Here is a 26,691-nt window from a genome sequence, read left to right as displayed (position 1 = left end):
TAAATTAAATGACGTAGTGGAGGGGGCGGCGCCGTTCGGCAAGGATGTAGGAGTACATTTATTTCTTAGGAGGCGTGCTGGGCTTGGAAGAAAGGTGGGCTGGGCACTGCAGGGGGGCGTTACTGGGCACTAGAGCAGAGTAATAACGCCCCTCTGGGCACCTTGAGGCTTCATTTGCATATCAGAAAAATCGCTTTTTCATCTGAATGAAAAGTTGAATAAAAGAAAGAGGACACATGCTGGAATGAAGGTACTTTATTGCACATTGCTATGTTAACGGTTTTATATGGTCAAAATAGGTGACAGATTCCCTTTAAAGGCTGTCCGTGCCGTTCCGCAAATTGTAGAACACACACGGACGGCATCCACATTTTGAAGATCCGCGGTTTGCGGACCGCAAAAAACGGAACAGTCGTGTGCATGTAGCCTTTTCCTAAACCTCCTACAGATGTAGCAGAGTTATTAGTCACACTTGGTGAGTTATCACATCTACTGTAGGTAACACTTTATGACTGTGACTGTTAGTTATCTCTGCTGCATCTGTAATTCACAAGTATTAAGAAAAGGAAGTGTGAAAAGTAGATGTCTCCTGTAATACCTAATTAACTTTTTTATGTTGTACTCTTTGAGCTATGATATGGGGGCGATCAATAAAGAGAGGGGGTATTGGAAGTATTTTATTATTATTATTATTATTATTATTATTATTTTTATTATCACTATTATTATTATTATTATTATTTTAACTTTAAAAGGGTTTTCTGAGATTTTTTTTTACTGATGACCTATCCTCAAGACAGGTCATGAGTATGTGAAGAGTGGGGATCCGACACCTGGGACCCCCGAAGATCAGCTGTTTTGAGAAGGCAGCTCACAGCTCCCCAAGCACAACACCATACATAGTATAAGGGTTGTGCATGGTATCACAGCTCAGCCCCTTTCACTTGAATGGGGCTGAGCTGCTCCTGGGCCACGTGAACAATGAAAGTGACATCATTGCCCTAGGAAAAGCAGAGAGGAGGCTGCAGCACTACTGCTAGCGCCACTGCCTTCTCAAACAGCTGATCGGCAGGGGTCCTGGGTGTCATACTGATGAAATATCCTGAGAATAGGTTATCAGTAAAAAAAAGTCTCAGAAAACCCCTTTAAAGAGGCTGTCTTGGTTAGAAAACCTATTTTAGTATTTTAAATGATAATCAATTGGAGTAAATTCCCCTGTTCCGAGCCCTCATCGATCACTCAGTGCAGAACACAGCTATAAAAGAACAACTCTTGCTCTGGACCCTTTATCTAACCATAAAAAAATTAAGGAAAAGCAAATGCTTTTAGGTCCCAGTAAGAATCACAAAATTCAAAACCCCAAAAATTCATCATAAGACTGAAAGCCTCATTGTTGCTCTGAAACCCCCAGGATCTGCTTCTACTATTATATGAAGAGGGACCGAACACCAAAGGTATTTTCAGACGGTCAGCCAATGCCAAGACATGCAAGGAGCTAAAGGAGAAGTTGATCTCCAGGGATGAGGTCCATATGGATGGAGAATCTGTCTTTGTAGCAGCTGCAGTGATCACGGTACTTGAATGAAACATTTCTCAGTGTAAAACATGTACAGGTATATGTCAACTTGCCATGCAAAATACATTGGAGAGCATATTACAGAAATGCTTTACACAAATACCAGGTATTAAAACACTGCAAACAGAAAAACATTCCATATTATTAGAGAAGTATAAGAAATCTGTATTTATTATCTAAAAGTTATATAAAAAGGAATTACACTGTACTGATATTTGTTACTACTCTGAGTGTGGTACAAAATGTGTGGCCACGGTGACAGCCATTTTTTTTATTTATCATCTCTTTATATATAGATCAAAATTTCAATATATCTACATTTAAAAAAAAATATATATATGGAATAATTACATTGGGAATTAGAAATTGGGTGTAAATGGTATGTAATATGTTACATGATCGGGAACTTCAATAGGGGCAGTTATGTGGTGGTAACAGTGGCGTAACTAGAGTGTTATGGGCCCCAGTGCAAACTTTGGATCGGGGCCCCCGCATTTTTACAAAGAAGCGGCAGATTTTCTTACTAATGTCTCTTTCCCGTGCGGCTAGTCCGCTGCGTGAATGAGGGCCAAGCCCCATTCCGGACAGCAGAGACCCGGAGCAGTAACATGATTGATAACGCTCTTTGCCTCTGTGACCTTTTTACTACAAAATCACAGTGAGATACAGTTGTCGCCGTGATTTTGTAGCAAAACGATCATAGAGAGGCAAAGAGCATTATCAATCATGTTAATGCTTCGTGTCTGCTGTCCAGAGCGTGGCTTGGCTCTCTTTCACACAGCAGATTAGCCACACGGGATCCGCTCGTGTTAAAGAGCCCTAAGCCCAATGCATGGCTAGACTCACCCAGTCCTAATAAAATCTGGTCCTACCTCATCCAGGGTGTCGCTGGCATCGGCGGGATGTCCGCTGGATCCAGAACAAGGTCCCTGTGGTGATAGAGAAAAAAAAGAATAATCACATAATCATAATCACAAGGAAGGGATGGTGACTGCCCCTGTGAAACTATCAGCAGGGGGCGCTGTGCTGGCCTGGTAGACTGAGCTATGCCAATGTATAGCAGGGTAATTTAGGACATTTCCCCTAAGTGCAACCACACAGTACTAATGCCCACCTTGTGGTCCCTTCACAAAAGTTATGTCCTTCTTGTGGCCCCTCACAGCAGTTATGCCCACCTTTGTTCCTGTCACAGTAGTTATGCCCAGATATGTGCCCCTCACAGTAGTTATGCCAAATATGTGCCCCCTAACAGTAGTTATGCCAAATATGTGCCCCCTCACGGTATTTATGCCAGATATGTGCCCCCTCACAGTAGTTATGCCCAGATATGTGCCCCTCACAGTGGATATGCCCAGATATGTGCCCGCTCACAGTGGTTATGCCCAGATATGTGCCCGCTCACAGTAGTTATGCCAGATTATGTGCCCCTCACAGTAGTTATGACCAGATATGTGCCCCCCTACAGTGGTTATGCCAGATTATGTGCCCCTCACATTAAATATGCCCACACATGTGCCCCTCACAGTGGTTATGCCAGATTATGTCCCCCCCCCTCACAGTAGTTATGCCTTCATATGTGCCCTCTCATAGTTATGCCTTTATATGTGCCCCCCTCACAATAGTTATGCCAGATATGTGCCCCCCTACAGTGGTTATGCCAGATTATGTGCCCCTCACATTAGATATGCCCACACATGTGCCCCTCACAGTGGTTATGCCAGATTATGTGCCCCCCTCACAGTAGTTGATATATGTGCCCCCTCATAGTTATGCCTTTATATGTGCCCCCCTCACAGTAGTTATGGCAGATTAGGTGCCCCCTCAGTAGAGATGCCCACTTTTGTGCCCCCTCACTCTAGTTGTGCCCATCAACCCCCCCTTCCCCTTTGCCCCCAGTCTGCAGTGTTAGGAAAAGAAAAAACAAACACATACTTACCCTCTTCCCTGATGTTGCGCTGCCACACTCACATTGCACTGCTGGCTGTACTGAAGGCAGTTTCCCGGGCCTTCAGAGCTCCTCCCACAGCCAGCAGCGCGATGTGCGGCCAGCAGAGGGAGCGCTAGATCTCCTGCTTCACTGATGATCTGCAGACAGCTCGGCAGTGACAAGAACTGCCGGGCCGAGTGTATGTGAGTGAGTGCGCGCGTCCCCCCTCTTCCTCCTCCCCCCCTCTGCACAAACCTCCCCACCTTGCCTCATATTAAACATGTAATGGAGCGCCCTGACGGGGCCCGGCATTGTCACTGTACTTCATGCCGGGCCCCGTCACAGCGCTTCATTACATGTTAGTATAGCGGGCCCCCTCCCCCCGCCGGGCCCAGTCGCAGTCGCACTCCCTGCGACCGCGATCGTTACGCCCCTGGGTGGTAATGTCATTTTTGTAGCGTGTGGGGCCACGATGAGTTTGCCCCAGGATTTAGTGCAACATGTACAATACATTTCTCCAACTTCTTTAAACTGCTGTCAGTATGAGCTGTTTGTCATATCTTTATGTGCCTGCCATATTAAAGAACACAGAGAAATTTTGTGGCATCATTATATTAGCTGGCAAGGCAACATTAAAGGGGTTGTGCAGCCCATTTATATTGATGATGTATCCCCAGGATAGGTCATCAATTTCACATTAGCAGGGGTCCATCACCCGGCACCCCCGCCAATCAGTTATTAGAAAAGGAGGTGATACTCCATGCAAGCTCTGTTTCCTCTTCATTACACTGCTCGATGTCTTCCTTGCAGTGGCGGTGTAGTGTAATTACAAGTACTCAGTGTGGGACTGGGGTGCCTAGGGCCCACCAGTAAAATTATTTCTGGGTGCCCACTGTACTGCCACATGCAAATACTACCTGCTCACACAGAGGCACACAGCAGCAATATGTTAAAAGATGATTGATTAAGGGGGTCTCTGCAGAGACTTTGACAGGGTAAGTCCCTGGGTTAAGAGGCATACCTCTGTACCTAGAAGTAATCTCAGCCAACCTATGCTTTTATAATAAACCGGGTAGTGTGTTAACCAACCCAATTCTGTATACGAACATAGGCTGACTGATATACTGTATGTGCAGCGGCCTATTGCCAGCGTCTGGGGGATCGCTTGCCTCTTAAGAGGTATTTACGTTTATTTGTCCCTCTGTTAGAGCAAGTAGTCGTGACGCCAGTTGCAGTTAAGGAACGAGGACTTGGGAGTCCCCTTTGTAGATGGTATAAATGTGAGTATCCAGATGTAGGAATGCCAGAGTGGTGTAGAGTGGCCTACAATGTCTCTGAAGGTGTTGTATGCACGTGTCACGGTGCTCCTACCTGGATATCCTTTTATCCCAGACAAGGTGTAGACTGAAGCAAGTGCAAAAAGGGGTTGTTGAACTTGGGTGATGAATAAGTAGAATAAATGGAGTCCAGACTTTATAATAATGTTGAACACAGCTTTACTTGGCATAAACGGTAATCCAAACAGTTTCCAAACTTTATCTTGGTCATGAGCATGTATTGACTTAACTCTGGCAGGCAAACACTGCTGCAACAATCTTAGCTCTGTTATGCGGTAGCTCTCTTAGCTTTGCTATGCTGGCTGGGTAAATAGGAACTTTTACTCTTCTGCTGGAACTTAGCTGTCTGTAGTCTGTCTCTTACTTTAATCCTGGGAACTTCTTCCTGGCATCAAGCTCACTTAGCTTGGGGTTATAGGCAATGCAAGCCCAGGAGGGGACAAGCAACCATAAAGGACTTTTGCAGGCAGGGCCTACAGGCCCAGCAGAGCAGGCAGCGCTCTGCTCTCCAACACACAACCTCTCCCTGAGGAGGGTAGACTAGACTGACTAATGCTGACTAAACTCCTCCCTCTCTAAAGAGGGCTGGAATGGAACTAGAAGGTTCCTCTCCAGAGAAACTAGCTCTGCACAGATTTGCTGTCACCTGCTGGTGAACCAGGCACATAACACTTAAAAATTAGTTTATATGGAAATGCATACACACATTGCAGGAGATGGCAATAAATATATATGAGATGACACAGGATCACACAATACAGATAGTGGGGGTTCAAAAGGAGGTGGTAATGCCACTCTGGGTCATTACATATGCTGCCTCTCTATATATAGTGCAGTCAGTCTACTGGATCATGTGCTACTTGTGCAGGGGGTGGGGGACTAAGGGCTCTTCTTGCTCAGGGGCCCACCAGAGGATTCATCTACTCGCCTGTGGGCCAGTCTGAGCCTGCAAGTACTCGCTTCATTCAAATGATTGGAGCAAGTACTTGAAATTACAATCGCTTCCAAAATGTCCGGCAGCGCAAAGACGAGCAAGCAGCATTTGCATGGTGCGCCACCTTCTCTTTAAACAGCTGATAGGCGGAGTGCCAGTGTAACAGCGGCTGCTGTGCGCCGCGGTCCCCCTGCTTACCGCCGCGGTTTCGGGCGTCACTTCCTGAGCTTTGTGGCTTAGGTCATGTGACCTTGCTGACCTATCCTAGCCCTCCTGTGCATATCTAAGTGTTTCAGCCCCCTTCCCAGATGCCTCAGCGTCAAGGTCCTTGTGCTCTGCTAAGGCTCCTGATAACCACTTCTGTTCCTGACTCGTATTTGTGTTATTGTATTCTGGTACCCGTCTGATCCCTGCCTGCTAGACTTGATTTTCCTGTAGCTGACCCTGATTGCCTGACCTGTACCTGTGCCTCCTGCCCTGACCTTTCGGCTGTCTGACTATGCCTTTGCCTCATCCTTCGGTCCTTCACTATTGCTCCTGGTAACGACTCCGCCTTCCTGAATACGCCTGTACTTCTGGTACCTCTCCCTGGTACCTCCTGGACCAGCTGCCCCTGTGTGCCTATCCTCCTCAAGAGGTAGCAACCTGGTGTTCCCCTTGGGAAAGTCCATCCCCACCATCAGGGGTACTGTGAAGAATCGAGGTGTTCACTTAGACAACGCCCTTAGAGGAGGTAGGACATGTGGCACAGTGGGTTCACACCCGCTGGTTCGTGATAGCCAGGTGTCAGAGCCACGCCGATCTGACATTGATGACCTATCCTGAGGAGAGGTGATCAGTATAAACAGGCTGCGCAACCGCTTTCATTTATTTTAGTTTTAGAAAAATTGACGACAGACTTTTTTAGAGATAATTTTCTGCAAATAATTATGATAATGCACATTGAATATATTAGATTATATGATTACCGTATATTGTCCTTTTAAAGTGTGTCTGATTACCTCTCTTCAGATGAACTGACCATCATACCACATGTATATTTGTTTTAGGATTTTCTACGCAATATTCCTGACAGTATTCTATCCTCAGACATGCATGGACTTTGGATGGAGGTTGCAGAAATTGAGGAACCTGAATATAAGATAAAAGTCATAAAAAGGTCAGTATATATCACAAGAAAGTGAACTCTGTATTTACGGTTATGTCTTCTCACTTCCTCAGTTAGGATACATTTCCTCTACTATACTTACCCAGACAACCAATCAAGAAAGTTACACTACCTTATAAATATAAGTACAAGTATAAACTATACATGGTAGCATGATAAGGCTGGGCGAGTAATAAAAAAATAAATAAAATGCAGCCTGATTAACCAATGTCATTTTCACAGCTCTGCCCTCCCTCCCAGATGTTTGTGTAATGCCCCCATGGACCGCCTACTCCACTCACTTCTACGGCCTGCTCCTCCCATTGCTTTATCTGTGCCCCTGCTACTCCTCCTTCCTTTGCCCCATGTGTCCCTGGCTACTCCCATCTTCTGCTGACTCCTTAGGCTCCTTCGGTCACCGCCTCCTCGTGTCTGCTAAGGTGGTGGGCCTGTCTGTGCTTGTGTTACAGCAGACCTGTCTGATTCCCCTTCTCCCAGTCTGGCGTCTCAGCTCCCAGCTTCCTTGCTGTGGCGCTGTTCACTAAGTAAGGCTACATGCACATGACCGTTGTGTGTTTTGCGGTTCTCAAATCGCGGATCCGCAAAACACGGATGGCGTCCGTGTGTGTTCTGCAATTTGCGGAACGGCACGGACAGCCTTTAATATAACTGCCTATTCTTGTCCACAAAGACAGGTTATATTTTTTTTGCGGGCCACGGAACGGAGAAACGGATGCGGACAGCACTCCGCGAGCTGTCCGCATCTTTTGCGGCCCCATTGAAGTGAATGGGTCAGTATTCGAGCCGCCAAAACTCGGATGTGGACCAAAAAAATGGCCATGTGCAGGAGGCCTAACGTGGAACTTTCGGGAAGGGGAGAGAGTTGGCCTGTTGTGTGGGTCTGTGTCCACATCTTAGCACTTATACAGTGGCATACTACAGTAACATTGTGAATGAAGATGTCACTGTGTAGATTGTGTACACAGCTCTATGCACATACAGTATAAGGACTCATGCACACGACCGTATGCATTTTGCGGTCCGCAAAAAATTTGGATGATGTCCGTGTGCATTCCAGAACAGCTGGCCCCTAATAGATCAGGACTATCCTTGTTCGTAATGCGGAAAATAATAGGACATGTTCTATTTTTTGGTGGAACAGACATACAGACGTATAGAAACGGAATTCACATGAAGTAACTTCCGTTTTTTGCAGAACCATTGAAATGAATGCATCCGCACACGGTCCGCCAAAAAACTGAATGGACACATAAAGAAAATACGTTCATGTGCAGGAGCCCTAGCAGAGGACAATAGGCTGTTAAATCTATTACACAGAGAAACTGTGTTCAGTAGGCTGAAGGAAGTATCTGTGTACAGTACATGTACTGTATATGCATATGCAGTGAGTTGTGCCCAAATGTACATTAGTGCTAGCACTGTTAGCCCTATATATAGCTAAAATAAAATGGACCTCCTCTATAGAGATGTCCCGAATAGTTCGCCGGCGAATAGTTCCCGTCGAACATAGCTTGTTCGCGTTCACCGCGGCGGGCGAACATATGGGATTTTCGGTCCGCCCCCTATACATCATCATTGAGTAAACTTTGACCCTGTACCTCACAGTCAGCAGACACATTCCAGCCAATCAGTAGCAGACCCTCCTTCCCAGACCCTCCCACCTCCTGGACAGCATCCATTTTAGAATCATTCGGAAGCTGCATTCTCAGTGAGAGGAGGGAAAGTGTAGCTGCAGCTGATTCAATAGGGAAAGCGTTAGCTAGGGCAGTGTTCTGTGTCCACAGACTCATCTGCTGTAAGGACAGCGTCCTGACAGCACCCCAAAAAGCCCTTTTCAGGGCTGGTACATCAGTCTGCTTTTTTTAAATATATATATATATATATATATATATATTGCAGTTACCTGCCCGTGTGTGAGAGGCTGCAGGCTCAGTCACAGACAGTACTGTGTGCACACCATTCATACAGAATGTGACATAAAATACCTTGCAAATAAAAAAAAATTCTATTTAATCTTTTTCTGTGATATAATCACAGTTGCAAGCCAGTGTGTGTCAGGCCCACACAGACTGTATTGTGGCCACTGGCTAGTGGCTAGGCCTCCACTCATACCGTTACAGGGTGTCACTCACTCACAAATACCTTGCAGATAAAAAAAATTATATTTCATCTTTTTCTGTGATATAATCACAGTTGCAAGCCCGTGTGTGTCAGGCCCACACAGACTGTATTGTGGCCACTGGCTAGTGGCTAGGCCTCCACTCATACCATTACAGGGTGTCACTCACTAAAAATACCTTTCAGATGAAAAAAATTCTATTTAATATTTTTCTGTGATATAATCACAGTTGCAAGCCCGTGTGTGTCAGGCCCACACAGACTGTATTGTGGCCACTGGCTAGTGGCTAGGCCTCCAGTCATACCGTAACAGGGTGTCACTCACTCACAAATACCTCGCAGATAAAAAAAGTATATATATTTAATCTTTTTCTGTGATATAATCACATTTGCAAGCAAGTGTGTGTCAGGCCCACACAGACTGTATTGTGTCCACTGGCTAGTGGCTAGGCCTCCACTCATACCATTACAGGGGGTCACTCACTCAAAAATACCTTTCAGATGAAAAAAATTATATTTAATATTTTTCTGTGATATAATCACATTTGCAAGCCAGTGTGTGTCAGACCCACACAGACTGTATTGTGGCCACTGGCTAGTGGCTAGGCCTCCACTCATACCGTTACAGGGTGTCACTCACTCACAAATACCTCGCAGATAAAAAAAAATTATATTTAATATTTTTCTGTGATATAATCAAATTTGCAAGCCCGTGTGTGTCAGGCCCACACAGACTGTATTGTGGCCACTGGCTAGTGGCTAGGCCTCCACTCATTCCGTTACAGGGTGTAACTCACTCAAATACCTTTCAGATAAAAAAAATTCTATTTAATATTTTTCTGTGATATAATCACAGTTGCAAGCCCATGTGTGTCAGGCCCACACAGACTGTATTGTGGCCACTGGCTAGTGGCTAGGCCTCCACTCATACCGTTACAGGGTTTCACTCACTCACAAATACCTCCCAGATAAAAAAAAAATTATATTTAATATTTTTCTGTGATATAATCACATTTGCAAGCCCGTGTGTGTCAGGCCCATACAGACTGTATTGTGGCCACTGGCTAGTGGCTAGGCCTCCACTCATACCGTTACAGGGTGTAACTCACTCAAATACCTTTCAGATAAAAAAAATTCTATTTAATATTTTTCTGTGATATAATCACAGTTGCAAGCCCATGTGTGTCAGGCCCACACAGACTGTATTGTGGCCACTGGCTAGTGGCTAGGCCTCCACTCATACCGTTACAGGGTTTCACTCACTCACAAATACCTCGCAGATAAAAAAATATTCTATTTAATCTTTTTCTGTGATATAATCACATTTGCAAGCCCGTGTGTGTCAGGCCCACACAGACTGTATTGTGGCCACTGGCTAGGCCTCCACTCATACCGTTACAGGGTGTAACTCACTCACAAATACCTTGCAGATAAAAAAAAAATCTATTTAATCTTTTTCTGTGATATAATCACAGTTGCAAGCCAGTATGTGTCAGGCACACACAGACTGTATTGTGGCCACTGGCTAGTGGCTAGGCCTCCACTTATACTGTTACAGGGTGTCACTCACTCACAAATACTTCGCAGATAAATAAAAATTATATTTAATATTTTTCTGTGATATAATCACAGTTGCAAGCCAGTGTGTGTCAGGCCCACACAGACTGTATTGTGGCCACTGGCTAGTGGCTAGGCCTCCACTCATACCGTTACAGGGTGTCACTCACTCAAAAATACCTCGCAGATAAAAAAAATATATATTTAATCTTTTTCTGTGATATAATCACATTTGCAAGCCCGTGTGTGTCAGGCCCACACACACTGTATTGTGGCCACTGGCTAGGCCTCCAGTCATACCGTTACAGGGTGTCACTCACTCAAATACCTTTCAGATAAAAAAAATTATATTTTATATTTTTCTGTGATATAATCACATTTGCAAGCCCGTGTGTATCAGGCCCTTACAGACTGTTTTGTGGCCACTGGCTAGTGGCTAGGCCTCCACTCATACCGTTACAGGGTGTCACTCACTCAAAAATACCTCGCAGATAAAAAAAATTTATATTTAATATTTTTCTGTGATATAATCACATTTGCAAGCCCGTGTGTGTCAGGCCTACACAAACTGTATTGTGGCCACTGGCTAGTGGCTAGGCCTCCACTCATACCGTTACAGGGTGTAACTCACTCACAAATACCTCGCAGATAAAAAAAAATTCTATTTAATCTTTTTCTGTGATATAATCACATTTGCAAGCCCGTGTGTGTCAGGATCACACAGACTGTATTGTGGCCACTGGCTAGTGGCTAGGCCTCCACTCATACCGTTACAGGGTGTCACTCACTCACAAATATCTCACAGATAAAAAAAAATTATATTTAATATTTCTCTGTGATATAATCACATTTGCAAATCCGTGTGTGTCAGGCCCACACAGACTGTATTGTGGCCACTGGCTAGGCCTCCACTCATACCGTTACAGGGCGTCACTCACTCACAAATATCTCACAGATAAAAAAAAATTCTATTTAATATTTTTCTGTGATATAATCACATTTGCAAGCCCGTGTGTGTCAGACCCACACAGACTGTATTGTGGCCACTGGCAAGTGGCTAGGCCTCCACTCATACCGTTACAGGGTGTCACTCACTCACAAATACCTCGCAGATAAAAAAAAATTCTATTTAATATTTTTCTGTGATATAATCACATTTGCAAGCCCGTGTGTGTCAGGCCCACACAGACTGTATTGTGGCCACTGGCTAGTGGCTAGGCCTCCACTCATACCGTTACAGGGTGTCACTCACTCACAAATACCTCGCAGATAAAAAAAAATTCTATTTAATATTTTTCTGTGATATAATCACATTTGCAAGCCCGTGTGTGTCAGGCCCACACAGACTGTATTGTGGCCACTGGCTAGGCCTCCACTCATACCGTTACAGGGTGTAACTCACTCAAATACCTTTCAGATAAAAAAAATTCTATTTAATATTTTTCTGTGATATAATCACAGTTGAAAGCCCATGTGTGTCAGGCCCACACAGACTGTATTGTGGCCACTGGCTAGTTGCTAGGCCTCCACTCATACCGTTACAGGGTTTCACTCACTCACAAATACCTCCCAGATAAAAAAAAAATTATATTTAATATTTCTCTGTGATATAATCACATTTGCAAGCCCGTGTGTGTCAGGCCCACACAGACTTTATTGTGGCCACTGGCTAGTGGCTAGGCCTCCACTCATACCATTACAGGGTGTCACTTACTCCCAAATACCTTGCAGATAAAAAAAATTCTATTTGATATTTTTCTGTGATATAATAATATTTGCAAGCCCGTGTGTGTCAGGCCCACACAGACTGTATTATGGCCACTAACTAGTGGCTAGGCCTCCACTCATAACGTTACAGGGTGTCACTCACAAATACCTCGCAGATAAAAAAAAATCTATTTAATCTTTTTCTGTGATATAATCACAGTTGCAAGCCAGTGTGTGTCAGGCCCACACAGACTGTATTGTGGCCACTGGCTAGTGGCTAGGCCTCCACTTATACCATTACAGGGTGTCACTCACAAATACCTCGCAGATAAAAAAAAATCTATTAAATTTTTTTCTGTGATATAATCACATTTGCAAGCCCGTGTGTGTCAGGCCCACACAGACTGTATTGTGGCCACTGGCTAGGCCTCCACTCATACCGTTTCAGGGTGTCATTCACTCAAATACCTTTCAGATAAAAAAAATTCTATTTAATATTTTTCTGTGATATAATCACATTTGCAAGCCCGTGTGTGTCAGGCCCACACAGACTGTATTGTGTCCACTGGCTAGGCCTCCACTCATACCGTTACAGGGTGTCACTCACTCAAATACATTGCAGATAAAAAAAATATATATTTATATTTTTCTGTGATATAATCACATTTGCAAGCCCGTGTGTGTCAGGTTCACACAGACTGTATTGTGGCCACTGGCTAGTGGCTAGGCCTCTACTCATACCGTTAAAGGGTGTCATTCACTCAAATACCTTTTAGATAAAAAAAATTATATTTAATATATTTCTGTGATATAATCACATTTGCAAGCCCGTGTGTGTCAGGCCCACACAAACTGTATTGTGGCCTCTGGCTAGGCCTCCACTCATACCGTTACAGGGTGTCACTCACTCACAAATACCTCGCAGATAAAAAAAAATATCTATTTAATCTTTTTCTGTGATATAATTGGAGATTTTCCTAGCTATTGTAACGGAAAATATGGATTTTATTGAAGACAGGAGGCGAGCATTGTGCATAACTTTCTTTACTACTCCCATTAGCTGCAAGAATAAGTATTACAACAAGTGAAAGAGTTTTTTCAAAACAGGTAGTAAATATGTAAATGAGGAAGTCCAGGTAGCCAATCAGTGATCCTCTTAGTGTATAAATCATGGTGCTGGTATAGATTCCGCCTCTTTCTTGATGGCTTGAGATGTAGTAAGTAGAATTAAATGGATCTTGAGTATAAACAGAATGTAGAATAAATCTGGAGGGAACAAAACTGGAATAACAGGAACATTCGATGGTCGCTGAAGGATTGAGGAAATTGAAGATATTCTAGTATGCTATGGAAACAGAAAATATATATACGATTAGGGTTGGGTTAATAGGGGGGGACAATACTCGCCTCCTGTCTTCAATAAAATCCATATTTTCCGTTACAATAGCTAGGAAAATCTCCAATTTTATTGCGACAGGAGGCTCCCATTGTGCAAGTTTAAAGCTAAATGTATATCAAAAGTCACAAATGTAGTTTATATGATAGACATGGATACATGAGAATCCGGTTTAAAATAAAAAGTTTTAAAAGTAGATTCTGAAGACCAATCCGCGGCCTTCAAAATCTCAGAGAGGGAAGCTCCTTTTTGGAATGCTTTAGTGGAAATCGCTCCTCGAAGAGAATGTGGGCCAAAGATTGCTGTATGAATTCCTGCCATTTGCATGGTCAGTTTAATCCATCTTGCTAATGTAGGGGAAGATACTGGAAGATGTGGTTTGCAGAAGGAGATAAGGAGTTGGGAAGATTGAGGAGAGCGTAAAGATTGGGTCATGGATTCGTATGTTTTTAAACAACGGACAATGCATAGTTTATTGTTAGAAGGAAAGGCCGGATAAGATACCGTATGGAGATTGGTTTTGGTTCTTCTGGTGATTTGGAAGGTTACACCGTTAGGTGTGAAGAATCTGTGGGAAATGTCTAAGGCTCTAACGTCTGAAACCCTTTTAATGGATATGAGACATAAGAGGGTTGTGATTTTAAAAGAGAGTAATTTTAGTGAGAGATGTTCATTATCTTCCCACGTAGAAAAAAGATTTAGAAGGGAGGTAACGTCCCAAGTGGAGTGATATCTAGGTCTCGGGGGGTTTCTAAAGCGAATACCTTTCATATGTCTACAAACCATGGGATGTTTGCCCACGGGGATTGAGTTAATAGGGGCATGTTCCGATGATATTGCAGAACGATAGATATTTATGGTCCTATAAGCTTTCCCCATATTAAGAGATTCAGAAAGAAAATTTAATATGTGGGTAAATAGGTGCATGAATGGGATCCAGGTTCCGTTGAGTGCACCAATGAAGCCAAATTTTCCAGGCTGATCTATAAGCCTTTTTGGTACCCGGGGCCCATGCGTCAGAGAGGATGTCAATAGTAGATTGTGAAAGATCGAGGTCGATTGTTTGTTGCCTGAAATCAGCCAAGCTATTAGTGTTAGGTGTCCCGATAGGATTAGAGGGTGTAGGTGACCCGAAGGGTCTCGGAGCAGATCTTGGGGAGAGGGAAGAATTCTCGGGATATCTATCGTCAGACTGAGTAGTGTGGGAAACCATGTTTGAGACGGCCACCATGGGGTGATGATCACTAGTGTGGATTTCTGAGTGATTGTCTGAAGTAGAACTCTGGATATTAGTGCAAAGGGGGGAAAGGCATAAAGACGTCCTTGTGGCCAAATTTGGCGGAGAGCATCTAGGGCTAAGGCTTCTGGATCCGGACGCCAACTGAAGAAGGTGGGAAGTTGGGTGTTCAGTCGTGATGCAAATAGATCTATGAGGAGGGGACCCCATAGATTGTTGATTTGTTTGAAGATGAAAGGGTTCAATTGCCAGTCGCTGGAATCCGTAAGGTATCGGGAATTCCAGTCGGCAACTGAGTTTATTAGACCTGGAAGGTATTCTGCTTTTAAAATGATATCCCTGTCTAGACAGAAGTGCCAAAATTCTTTGGCAATGTCGGTTAGGATCTTGGAGGTAGTGCCCTCGAAACGGTTGATGTATTGAACTGCCGAAATATTGTCCATACGTAGAAGGATGCAGCAGTGTGATTTGTCTTTCGCGAAACTTTTCATGGCGAAAAAGGCGGCTAGTAATTCCATACAGTTGATGTGTAGATGAGATTCTGAACCTGACCATTTCCCTCCTGTGGAATAAGGACCACAACGAGCGCCCCATCCCGAAAGGCTGGCGTCTGATTCTAGAATCAGATCTGGTAGGGAATTGAATATCATCTTCCCATTCCATGTCTGAATATGTTGAAGCCACCAAAGAAGTTCTTCTTTGGCTTCTGAGGATAGTGGAATTTTGTCCGAATATTGTAGGCCCTCCGTTAAATGTTGAGTTTTTAGACGCTGTAGGGCTCTGTAATGTAATGGGGCGGGGAAAATTGCTTGTATGGAGGCCGACAAGAGGCCCACAATTCGTGCAATGGTTCGTAGTGAGACTAGATGTTTGTTTAGTATTGAACGGATTTCTCTTCGAATCAAAGTGAGTTTTTTGGTAGGAAGACTCAGTAGAGCAGAGTCGGTGTTGATATTGAATCCCAAAAATTCTATTTCTTTGGATGGGGATAGTATGGATTTTTTGTAATTGACTAGAAAACCCAGACTGGTTAGAAGAGAAATGGTCCATTGTGAATGGGTAAGGATTAAAGAGAGTGATTGTGCCATAATTAAGATATCGTCCAAATATATGATTAGGCGTACCCCTCGGGATCTTAGGGATGATATCACTGGTTTCATTAATTTGGTGAAACACCAAGGGGTTGATGATAGGCCAAATGGAAGGCAAGTGAATTGGCATTTTTGGTTGTTCCAGAAAAATTGTAGAAAAGGTTGATGGAGAGGATGTATGGGTACTGTGAGATACGCGTCCTTCAGATCTATTTTTATTAGCCAGTCTTGAGGGAGTAATAGGTCCCTGAGAAGGTGAATTCCCTCTATTTTGAAGTGATGATAAATCACGAAATCGTTGAGGGTTCTCAAATTTATGACCGGTCTGTGACCTCCGTCTTTCTTTTTTACTAGAAAGATGTTGCTGATAAAACCTGGGGATAGAGGAGGTACTTGAATGATAGCTCTCTTGTGGAAAAGATCTAGTATCTCTGACTCTATGAGGTCTTGATCTAGAGTGGAGAAATGTATTGGTTGAGGAATGTGGTTCTGTGAGGGAGAGGATTGGAAATCTATCTGATATCCTGAGATGGTGTTCAGGATCCATGAGTCTGAGGTTAGAGAAGACCATGTTTGGAAAAAATGTTCCAGTCTTCCCCCTAGAGGAATGTGGGAATAGTTTGGGGTAGAAGAGCTTACCTGATGATGGTCTGGATCTAGGGAAACCTCGCTGGCCTCGGGTTCTCCACGGGCGTCCTCTGGTAGGGAAAAATGGTGTAGTGGATGGTGTGAAGGTAAAAGGTCTGTCTGGTTGGAAGGGAGCCTGCTGAATTTGTCTGAATTGTGAACTTCGGCTGGGAAAGCAGCCCCTGCCTTTCCCAGCCCTGCCAAAAATCTTGGGTTGACCCACTTTCTTTAGGGATGTTTTGGCCTTATCGAGGGAGGAAAATACTCCAAAAAATTTCCCTATCTCTTTGATAAGGGAATCTCCGAACAGGAAGCCTTCAGCCGACTCATCAGGGTCTGAATTGGCCAGATGAGAGAGTTGTGGGTCTAATTTCATTAATATATTGCGTTTTCTTTCCGCACTCAGGGCAGAGTTAACGTTTCCAAAGAAACAGATGGCTCTTTGGGCCCAGCCCCGAAGGACCGACATGTCTACTGGTTGGCCTGTAATAGCGGATTGCTCTGATAGATCTAATATTTTTGTGAGGGGTCCCAAAAAATCTAGAAGTTTGTCTTGGCAGAGTTTAAATGATCTGTCCAGATCTCTTTTGGGGTTCTTACCCGTTTTATTTAAATATTTAAAAATGATAGGGTCTAGCTCAGGAGTTAAGGATTTTTTATGTGGTAAAGTTGGTCTTGGACATTCTGCTTTTAATTTGTTTTTGGAGGATCTATCCAGGGATTTATTGACCCAGTGCATCAGAAATTTTGAAATTTGAGGTTGGGGAACCCATTCTCCAGATCTAGGGTGTTTTATCTGGTCGGGGTTAAAGAAAGGGATACCCTGACTATCTAGAATTAAAGATTCTGGGATTTGGCTGGTTGAAGGGGATTCTTCAGGATCCTCGGGATAGTCATCCTCATAATAAAATGGGAGTTTGTCTTTCAGAACTGAATCAGAATCATCTGATGATGCAGAGGAAGATATTTCTTTGTAAGAGATGAACTTAGCCCTCTTACTGGCTGTCATAACCCGGCTATTGGTAGTCTCCTCTCGGGTGGAGGGTCCTTTGTGGGGATTTTCGCCACCATTACCTTTGCCGCAAGGTTTATGCGGACATTCATTAAAATTTTGACCCTTTCCCAGTGTGTGGGATTTTGGGTCTTCTGAAAACCTTCTCTTTTTGGCTGTTTTGCCCGGTTGTTTAAAACCTTCGGCCAGCTCCGTAATTGAATCTTCCGCTGAGAGGAAGTTGTCAGTCGGGGTAGATGGATAATTTTGAGGGGACCTTTGGTTTACTACTAGGGAAAGGGATTTAGCAATGGAGTCCTGAATGGATACCATGGCTGACTGTATTGCCACAGATACCGATTTTGAGATGGATTGATCCACCATTTGTTGGATAGAATCCGAAATTAATACCTCATATCCAATAGGAATGGGTTGAATGTATTGGGTATTAGTTTGTTCCTCAGAAGGATTCATAATGCTAAATAAGTGGATATGAAATGGAAGAGAAAAATGGGAGAAAAATCAGTGTTTTATACTTGTACGAACACAAGAATGTGCATTCAGGTACATATACTTAGTCAGCATAAATGTATACAGACCAGTATAAGTCCCTGAATGCATGCACAGTAAATATATTAAATATACTTACAATTAGATAGAAGAGGTAGATATATATAAGAATGTGTATATATATGTATATATGTAACAGTTGTTTTAATGTGAGGAGGAGAAACTGTACCGACGTGCTTTGTCACTGTGAGGTGATTTAGCTGCGCTGAGGTGATTTGAAAAGCGCGCGCAATCACCTCACAGACCAGAGAGTGGAGCGCTCGAAGTCTCGCGATACACGAGACTTTGGCTTAGAATGGGAGGAAACGGTGCCTGGGGACTGAAGGAGGAAACGGAGGTAAGATTGAGGGTACAGTAATGGGTGGAAGGCCGAATTGGGTACATAAAGCGCGCAGGGGGAGATTTATTAAGTCAGTGAGGAGACGCACTACCGCAATGACAAACGGTGGCTGAGGATACAGTGCCTGACTGGGGAAATGCGCCAGTGAAGCACCGCATGTAAATATGGAAGATAAACGCATGAAATTAGATTTTATGCATTTAAAAACATAAATGGTAATATATAACAAGGTGAAACTACTAATACATATCTTTCCTTGGTTGGGAGCAGCAAGACAGAGGCGGAATCTATACCAGCACCATGATTTATACACTAAGAGGATCACTGATTGGCTACCTGGACTTCCTCATTTACATATTTACTACCTGTTTTGAAAAAACTCTTTCACCTGTTGTAATACTTATTCTTGCTGCTAATGGGAGTAGTAAAGAAAGTTATGCACAATGGGAGCCTCCTGTCGCAATCAAATCACAGTTGCAAGCCAGTGTGTGTCAGGCCCACACAGACTGTATTGTGGCCACTATCTAGGCCTCCACTCAAACTGTTACAGGGTGTCACTCACTCAAATACCTTGCAGATAAAAAAAATTATATTTAATATTTTTCTGTGATATAATCACATTTGCAAGCCTGTGTGTGTCAGGCCCACACAGACTGTATTGTGGCCACTGGCTAGTGGCTAGGCCTCCACTCATACCGTTACAGGGTGTCACTCACTCACAAATACCTCGCAGATAAAAAAAAATTCTATTTAATATTTTTCTGTATTGTGGCCACTGGCTAGGCCTCCACTCATACCGTTACAGGGTGTCACTCACTCAAATACCTTTCAGATAAGAAAAATTATATTTAATCTTTTTCTGTGATATAATCACATTTGAGAGCCCGTGTGTGTCAGGCCCACACAGACTGTATTGTGGCCACTGGCTAGGCCTCAACTCATACCGTTACAGGGTGTCACTCCCTCACAAATACCTCGCAGATAAAAAAATATATATATTTAATCTTTTTCTGTGATATAATCACAGTTGCAAGCCCGTGTGTGTCAGGCCCACACAGACTGTATTGTGGCCACTGGCTAGTGGCTAGGCCTCTACTCATACCGTTACAGGGTGTCACTCACTCACAAATACCTCACAGATAAAAAAAAATTCTATTTAATATTTCACTGTGATATAATCACATTTGCAAATACGTGTGTGTCAGGCCCACACAGACTGTATTGTGGCCACTGGCTAGTGGCTACGTCTCCACTCATACCGTTACAGGGTGTCGCTCTCTCACAAATACCTTGCAGATAAAAAAAAAATCTATTTAATCTTTTTCTGTGAAATAATCACAGTTGCAAGCCAGTGTGTGTCAGGCCCACACAGACTGTATTGTGGCCACTGGCTAGGCCTCCACTCATACCGTTACAGGGTGTCACTCACTCAAATACCTTTTAGATAAAAAAAATTATATTTCATATTTTTCTGTGATATAATCACATTTGCAAGCACGTGTGTGTCAGGCCCACACAGACTGTATTGTGGCCACTGGCTAGTGGCTAGGCCTCCACTCATACCGTTACAGGGTGTCACTCACTCACAAATACCTCGCAGATAAAAAAATAATCCATTTAATCTTTTTCTGTGATATAATCACAGTTGCAAGCCAGTGTGTGTCAGGACCACACAGACTGTATTGTGGCCACTGGCTAGGCCTCCACTCATACCGTTACAGGGTGTCATTCACTCACAAATACCTTGCAGATAAAAAAAAAATTCAGTTTAATCTTTTTCTGTGATATAATCACAGTTGCAAGCCAGTATGTGTCAGGCCCACACAGACTGTATTGTGGCCACTGGCTAGGCCTCCACTCATACCGTTACAGGGTGTTACTCACTCAAATACCTTTCAGATAAAAAAAATTCTATTTAATATTTTTCTGGGATATAATTGGATGATTTTACTAATTTATGACGTAAAGTCATGATTTTATTAAAGACACGGAGGCGAGTATTGCTATATCTTCCTTTACTACAAAACCACAGCAGCAAAGAAAAAAAGATTAGCATATCTCCATGGTAACAAACCTCTCCCACATGGTCCCCTATATATAGTCTCTGTCACAGGAAACCCTCCTCTTTCTTGGCGGATGCCACTCCAACTCTTCATGAACCTTGGAAAACAGAATTCGAGAAACCGGAGGAACTGGAACTGCGATGCTGTAACTGGAAACTAGGAACGTAGATCATATGTAATCCAGCCAATAAAGATGATTAAGTCACACTGGAAGAAAGAACAGAAACAGGAAATCACATAGAGGGAATACTAGTCTCCTTTAAAATAAAATATGTATGCAAAGCAGTAAACAACATGATAAATAGTAAGCATAAAGTAATCAATACAAAAGCAAAATAGTAAGATAAATATATTAATTAATGTGACAAGGGAGGGAAATAAGAAAATGAGGGGGGGGGCAATTCTCGCCTCCGTGTCTTTAATAAAATCATGACTTTACGTCATAAATTAGTAAAATCATCCAATTTTATTTCAAGCCACGAAGGCTCCTATTGCGAGTTTAAAGCTGTCCAATAACAGAAGAAAATACATGTTGAGTAGGGCGAAAGTAAAATTCTCAGAAAGTTGATACCCTGGACCAGTCTGCAATTTTCATAACGTCTTCCAGACGAGCACCTGCTGCCATCAAAGAAGTGGAAGACGCGCTCCGAGTAGAATGAGCAGTGAATACGGAAGTGTCAACGCCTGCCAAAGACATGAGCCATTTCACCCACCTGGCCAAAGTCGTGGTGGAGACCGGGGCGAACGGATGGCGATAAGAAAGGAACAATTGAGGGACCTTGTTGGAACGATGAGATAAGGTTCGAGACTCATATTCCCGTAAACAAGATACCGGACAGAGAGCGGGAACCGCCGGAAAACAAGGAAAAGAAACGGAGCGAATCTGGGTCTTAGTTCGACGAGAAATGTCAAAAGTGACTCCTTCAGGAGAGAAAAATCTGGCGTCATAATCTAAAGCTCTCACGTCAGAAACTTTCTTGCAAGAGATAAGACAGAACAAAGTGACTAGCTTAGCCGACAATTGACGTAATGTAAGTTCGGAGTTGGAAGGCCAGGAAGAGAAGAAATTTAAAACCAAAGAAACGTCCCATGTGGCAGAAAAACGTGGTCTGGGAGGACGGGACATTCTGGAACCCTTGAGTAAGCGACAGACCAATGGGTGTTGTCCAGCTGGACGGCCTTCGAAACCCTGGTGAAAAGAGGAAATGGCGGATCTGAAAAGATTTATAGTCCGATAGGCCTTACCATCCTCGAATAGGGAAGTAGGAAAACTCAAGATGTCCACTACAGGGGCCGAAACGGGATCCAGACTCCGGTCCACACACCAACTAGACCAAGATCTCCAGGCTGCTTTATAAACCCGTCTGGTGCTGGGAGCCCAAGACTCCTCCAGTAATCTCCAAGTTGCTTCCGAAAGGTCGCGGCATTCGTGGGAACGCCTGATACTCTGCAAGCTAGTAGTCGAAGAGAACCCTCCAGAAGAAGAGGGTGTTGAACGTCTCCCGGACCTAAGAGAAGATCTGGACAATCTGGCAAGAGAAAAGGAGGAAGGATGAGAAGCTCCAAAAGGTTGGGAAACCACGACTGAGTGGTCCAGAACGGAACAATCAAGATGATCTCTGCTGATTGGAAACGAACTTGACTCAGGGTTCTCGGGATCATTGAGAACGGCGGAAACGCGTAGTGGAGGTCTTCGGACCAGTCCTGAAGGAATGCATCCACAGCTTCCGCTTCCGGGTCCGGGCGCCAACTGAAGAATCTCGGTAATTGTTTGATCAAACGGGAAGCAAAGAGGTCGATGTAAACAGGACCCCAGACTGAGGAGATGGCAGAGAACACCTGCGAGTTTAATCTCCAATCGCTGGCATCCCTGAGATAGCGTGAACTCCAGTCCGCCTGAACGTTGTGTAATCCTGGAATATATTCCGCCACCACTGTAAGTTCCCGGCTCAGACAGAAAGACCAGAATTCCCTGGCCAAATGAGAAAGCATGGGAGAGTGTGTACCGCCCATGGCATTTACATAACGGACAGCGGAGACATTGTCCATGCGTAGTCGAATGCAAGTTCTGATAATGTCTTTCGCAAAACTGCGAATGGCGAATGAGCCCGCCAGGAGCTCCAAAGCATTGATGTGCAGAGGACGACCAAGGACCTCCGGTAGAAATGCCTTCGCAGTGGGCCCCCCAGCCGAGGAGGCTGGCATCGGAATCCACTGTAAAATCCGGACGAGGACCGCAAATCGCCTTCCCATTCCAGGCTTGGAGATTGCAGATCCACCAACGGATTTCGTCCCGAGTTTCGTCGTCTAGACAAATAAGATCCGCGTAGGTGGCTCCCCTGTGTAAATGGGCCGTCTTCAGGCGTTGAAGGGCCCGGTAATGTAAAGGGGCTGGAAAAACGGCCTGGATGGAGGAGGATAGGAGGCCGATGATCCGAGCCAGATGTTGAAGGGAAATTTGTGGTATTTCCAGTGTTCTGCGTAATTCCTTGCGAATCTCCTTGATCTTTGTTGTCGGAAGACTGAGGGTTTCTGCTACCGAATTCACAGAAAACCCTAGGAATTCCATTGTCCGTGCTGGGGTCAAAACGGACTTGTCGTAATTGATGAGGAATCCTAACCCGGTTAACAGGTTCGAAGTGAGTTCCAGATGTGATAGAAGGGTATGTCTGTACTGGGCCAATAAAAGGATGTCGTCCAGGTAGATAATTAGTCGAATTCCTCGACTGCGAAGCCATGCTACTACCGGCCGCATGAGTTTGGTGAAACACCATGGAGCCGACGAGAGGCCGAAGGGGAGACAAGTGAAGCGCCAAGTTTCTCCCTTCCACAGAAACCGAAGTAGGTCTCTGGAGGATTCTTCTACTGGGACAGTGAGGTATGCGTCCTTTAGGTCGAGTTTTACCATCCAATCCCCTTTTAGTAAAAGATCCCTGAGAAGATGGATGCCCTCCATCTTGAAGTGTCGATACCGTACAAAACTGTTTAGGGGGCGCAGGTTGATGACGGGACGCATTTGGCGCCCTTCTTGTGTACCAGAAAGATAGTGCTCAGGACACCCCCAGGGAAATTTGGTGCGCGTTCGATCGCTTCCTTTCTGAGCAGGTCCATCAGCTCCCTGTCTATATGAAATAGGGTGTCTGATGGGGTGATCATAGGGTGGGGAGGGAAGGGGAGACTCGGAAGACTTACCAACTCTATTTCGAATTGTGGAGAGCACCCAAGTGTCCGTGGTGATGGTGGACCAAAGACGAGAAAAATGTCGGAGTCTGCCCCCTACACAAATTGGAGAAGAAAGAAATGGAGGTACACTTACCGAAAGGGCGACGGGAGCTGGAGCCTCCACGGAAGCCTTTATGATTGGGAGCACCTCGTGATGGGAAGAAACCCGATGGTTGTTTGGAATCCTGGAATGAGGATCTTTCAGAGAAGGAGCGGTGGTTGTAGGAACCTCGACCCGAGCCCCGGGTCTGGAATGAGGAGCGGCCGGACAGACGGCCCCTGGAACTGCCGGCCCTGTGTGAAAAACGAGGATGGAAAACCCTCCTCATGGAGGATTGGGCCTTGTCAAGGGCCGTAAATGCTCCAACATATTTGCTCATATCTTTTATAAATGAGTCGCCAAAAAGGAGACCTTGTGCCTCACTACCTGCTTTGGATAGGGCCAGATTAGATAATTTTGGCTCGATCTTAAATAAGATCGCCTTACGTCTCTCGATTGAAAGGGAAGTGTTAACATTCCCGGCTATACAAATGGCACGTTGTGTCCAACCACAGAGGACCTCAGGGTCCACAAATTCATTAGCCGCTCTAGCGGTCTCGGCCAATTCGAAAATCTTGGCTAGGGGCCCAAAGACGTCCAGGAGCTTGTCCTGGCACGCCCGAAGAGCAGAATCTAGGCCTCTCCTAGGATTGCAGCCAGTTTTGGAAAGAAATTGTACCATCTTAGGGTCTACTGCTGGTGTATCGCAAACTTTGTTTGCTATTAAAGGCCGCGGGCATTCTGCTTTGAGCTTTTTACGTGCCTCCTTACTGAGAGGGCAGCGGACTCTGGATTCCAGATATTGGGCTACATGATTCAGCGGTAGCCATTCAGACGATCTTGGATGGTGTAGTGAGTCGGGGTCAAATAATGGCTCCACAGAGGGGTCGGTCAAAGGGCCCGATGAACCTGATGCAGCTTGAGAAGTAAACGGTCCTGCCGCAGTAGCGGAACTATTAATTGGCCGAGCAGATGGGGAGTCAGACAGGTCTGCATCTGGGAATTCCTCATCCTCGAACCTAACCTCCTCGTAGTCGGAACCAATTTCGGATCCTGAATCTGACTCTAGTTGTGCTCTGGCACATTTCCAGCTCCTCGCCTTTTCTGCCTGGCGGGAATAGGCTCTTTTGCGCGATTCTGGCGCGCTATCATGGGTGGCTTTGGACACACCAATCAATTCGGTTCTGGAGGTTGGATGGGAAGCAGTACCTGATTGGGTGTCAACCCTGGGTGGGGGGGTTGAACAATTAGTGCATCAGCAATTGACCTGGATAGGGAATGGGACATGGATCCCATTGCCGCCATAATAGCCTCTGACACAGAGTGTTGTAGGATATCCACATGGGAAGGTTCTAACATTAAAGGGGCTCCACTAAATGTAGGAGCTGTAGCAGGGGAGTGAAATTCTACCTCAGAATCCTCTGCCATAGACTGTTTAGATGGGGTATGAGCCATAATAGCCTATGTAGGATACAGTATAAATGAATAATTAATGGGCCTGGGTTTAGTGATAAATGTCACTATTATAAACTATAAAGTATGGGGTAGCTGAAAGAAAAGGCACACAAATAAACGGGGTGAGTTACCCCACAAGACGCAAAGCAGTTCTATCTGAAGCGATGCAGGGAATAAATTCACCTCAGAAAAAAGAGGGGGCGTGGCTTAGCGGAAACGCACGCTCAAAGGAAAGATAAGTGACAGGTGATAAAATGGCCGCCGAGAAGTGAACCAAACGGAAGACGGAAACCCTGTCAGGTACGGTGAAAGTGGAAGTGCGGTTGCGGGGTAATATCTGAGAGCCGATAGAAGAGTAAGGGCTCTTTCACACCTGCGTTATTGTCTTCCGGCATAGAGTTCCGTCGTCGGGGCTCTATGCCGGAAGAATCCTGATCAGGATTATCCTAATGCATTCTGAATGGAGAGAAATCCGTTCAGGATGCATCAGGATGTCTTCAGTTCCGGAACGGAACGTTTGTTGGCCGGAGAAAATACCGCAGCATGCTGCGCTTTTTGCTCCGGCCAAAAATCCGGAACACTTGCCGCAAGGCCGGATCCGGAATTAATGCCCATTGGAAGGCATTGATCCGGATCCGGCCTTAAGCTAAACGTCGTTTCGGCGCATTGCCGGAGCCGACATTTAGCTTTTTCAGAGTGGTTACCATAGCTGCCGGGACGCTAAAGTCCTGACAGCCATGGTAAAGTGTAGTGGGGAGCGGGGGAGCAGTATACTTACCGTCCGTGCGGCTCCCCGGGCGCTCCAGAGTGACGTCAGGGCGCCCCACGCTCATGGATGACGTGTCGCATGGATCACGTCATCCATGCGCATGGGGCGCTCTGACGTCATTCTGGAGCGCCCCGGGAGCCGCACGGACTGTAAGTATACCGCTCCCCTGCTCCCCGCTCCTACTATGGCAACCAGGACTTTAATAGCGTCCTGGGTGCCATAGTAAAACTGAAAGCATTTGGAAGACGGTTCCGTCTTCAAATGCTTTCAGTACACTTGCGTTTTTCCGGATCCGGCGGGCACCTCCGGCAACGGAAGTGCATGCCGGATCCCAACAGCGCAAGTGAGAAAAAGGCCTAAGACAATAGGGAAGCAGTATGAAGAAAAACCTAATGGGCGCAATGTAGAAAAAAAAATTTAAACTACCTGGGCAAATAAACCAGAGAAAAACAATAAAATGACAGAAATTAAGTTAGTGAATAAAGAAATTATAATGTAATGGAAAGAAATATATATATCTACTATGCATAACATTAGAAAAAATGACACAGTGAAGTATTTAGCTG

This window comes from Bufo bufo, chromosome 8 (genome assembly GCF_905171765.1).
Source record: "Bufo bufo chromosome 8, aBufBuf1.1, whole genome shotgun sequence".
In the NCBI taxonomy this organism is placed as follows: domain Eukaryota; kingdom Metazoa; phylum Chordata; class Amphibia; order Anura; family Bufonidae; genus Bufo; species Bufo bufo.
Note: the sequence above shows the minus strand (reverse complement) of the source record.